This window comes from Aulostomus chinensis, chromosome 1 (assembly GCF_037954235.1).
Source record: "Aulostomus chinensis isolate RoL2024-O1b breed Wild chromosome 1, RoL_Achi_v1.0, whole genome shotgun sequence".
Classification (NCBI taxonomy): Eukaryota; Metazoa; Chordata; class Actinopteri; order Syngnathiformes; family Aulostomidae; genus Aulostomus; species Aulostomus chinensis.
The window spans coordinates 17,183,882-17,186,523 of NC_141320.1; the positions used below are offsets into that span (position 1 = coordinate 17,183,882).

The 2,642-nt window shown below is 44.3% G+C and overlaps 1 non-coding gene across 1 annotated transcript; it reads left to right on the forward strand.

The window, feature by feature from the left end:
* The first annotated feature begins 2,457 nt into the window (after positions 1-2,457).
* Positions 2,458-2,539, forward strand: trnal-uag (transfer RNA leucine (anticodon UAG)). The gene has a single exon. It is a non-coding gene; the product is annotated as a tRNA-Leu (tRNA).
* The last annotated feature ends 103 nt before the right edge of the window (positions 2,540-2,642 follow it).

A 2,642-nucleotide genomic window follows, 5' to 3' on the forward strand; every position in this document is an offset into this window, starting at 1 on the left:
CACCAATATGAGCCTTTTCTCTTTTCCAGGCTGTCTTACTTTTCAATGGCACAGCAGCAGACAGCAAGAGGGTTGCTATGGTGTAGCTGGTAAAATCCCTATCTATGGTCTGCAGAAATATGCTGGGACTTCTTTTTTATTATTAACCGAAATTCAAAGACTGACGAAAGACACCAAAGCACAGAATTTAGACATCAAAGAAAGAAATCAAAGACAGAACCTGAAGATCAGGAAATGGCACAGATCAATTAGATCCATGGACTCATCAGTGAAGGTTTTCTTTGGTTCACGGTCTCTTGTTGTCGTACTGGTGTGATGATGTCAGACCCTTCACATTCAGTTCAAACAGACTCCAAAGTGTAGCTGTGATGCAGAGGGCAGCAGCCTTGTGCTTGGTACCGTCATGGTTCTCTGCATTGTTAGCAAACTCACCAAAGACCTCCCTGAAAGCAGGATCATTTTCCCAGAGTGCTTTTTTAACCAAGTACCAATTTGTCCCTCTTTAAAAAACAACAAACAAAGATGAGGTCAGACTGAGATGGACGAGATGATATGGATGTGATTTATGGCTTTCAAACTCCAAATATTCAATTTTTCTTCAGGGCTTTTGAGAGGTTCTGGGTAATGAATGAAAATTTAAGTTGGACAGAAACGACATGCGGGGTCACTGTGTGTGTTTACACGTGTGTGTATTTCTTGTTTTATGGTGTTGGAGACCATTTCCATCATCAACACTGATCAGGAGTCCTCGTCCTCATGGGGACCAAAGACTGGCCCTGATGCAGCGCAATGCAGTTTGTGAGTTCTTGCATGAATTTCAGAGTGAAGGTCTGGATTGAGTTTAGTTTCAAATAAAGATTAAGATTCAGTTGGTTAAGATTAAGATTAAGATTAAGGTTAGGCTGCACATAGAATGAAGTTGATCGAATGTTCTCATAAGAATAGCTGGGCACACTTGAGTGTGTTTAAATGCAGACTTCCTCTTGTGACAACTGATGTCATTGGAAACCATCTTGAGGACATTTGGAGAAAGTTCAATCTTTTAGCTGCAGGTACAGTGACTTACAACACTGCAACAACAACAAAAAAACACCCCTCCAAAAACACTCTTGTCCAACATTTGTGCCCAAATTTTCTCCTCATGAGGCACCAAATCAGGTCAAGTCAGTTTTATTTGTTTAGAACCAAATCACTACAAAAACAGCCATTAAGTTGATCTGGTTGGCACTGGTATTTGTTCTTGCTGCAGCTCAGGAGTGATTCAGGAGAAGAGTTTCAGAACAGCCAAAGTTGGGGACTGGAATTCTAAAATGTCCCCTGGAACCAAACAACCTTGGGAGGTAAAACCTGCAATCATAGCCACTCAGATGCAGCAGCAGAAGAAGCTGTCATCCACCCTGACAGTCAGAGCATCAAGTCAAGAAAACATCACCATCTTGTAGTTCCAAACCTTCACCTGTCAGATTCAGCTACTTCTTATTGTGGGACTTTAAATTTGAACACAATGGAATTTGGACAAGGAGTTTTCCTTCAAGTCCAAACATCATCGTCCAGCCTCCAACCAGAGGTCCATCAGTTAACATGGAGCCACAGGTGGAGTCTGGATTCTTTTCTAGAATGAGACAGCAATGACAGTCCTGCCAAGTGACATCACTGACATGACAGGATGACTTCAGTCACGTGACAGGATGACTTCAGTCACATGACTGGATGACTTCAGTCACGTGACTGGATGACAGTGTAGATGCCAATGTAGAGGTTGGGGAAATAGTCTCTGAGAATCCAGCTTGAAGCCACTCCCTCCTTGTTCTTCAAAAACCCAAACAGAGACCGTCAGTCTCCGTCCAATCCTGTACTTGGTTCAATGTTGCTGTTCCATTTTGCAGCAGTAGGTGTCCCTGTTATACCAGGTTCAGTTCAAGAGTCCCAACTCCAGCTCATGTTGGTGACCTCAGTGGCAGGTAAAATGGCGCTTCAGTGGATCATGTGATCAACTCATGTGTGTCCTCACTGCTCCACAGGTCTGTCAAATGTTCTGTAAAATAGTTGGACCCAGCAGAGCTGCTAGATTAGGAGTTGATGGAGTCGTTGCAGATACCAGGGTCCAGTTCCATCCTCACTACCCCTGGTGACCATGTCAAAGTGTCCTTGAGTAAGATACTGAACCCCTAAATACTTCTGATGAGTAGGTTGGCTCCTTGCATTGCAGCCTTCAGCATCAGTGTGTGAGTGTGTGTGAATGAGAGGACATTGTTCAGCTCCTTGAGTGCTGCTGAGGTAGAAAGGCTCTGTACAAACTGAGTCCTTTTACCATTTCTTTCCTGCTTCTAGCGGTGCTGTTGTCACTTCCTGTGACCGTGGAGGGAAGGAGTCCCCCATCAGAATAAGTTTTATATCATGATGTTACTTCCTCTTCAACACGCCTTTAGCAGACCAACTCAGAGAACAGCTCAGTGAGGTAGTGTGGCCGAGTGGTCTCAGGCGCTGGATTTAGGCTCCAGTCTCTGAGGAGGTGTGGGTTCAAATCCCACCACTGCCATCATGTCCCAAGTCACTGGAGAGGTGTGGCAGGTTTCTCATAGCCTTTCCTCTCTCTTCTACTGGTATCTTCAAACCTGTGACCGAAAGAAGAACCCTCTCCT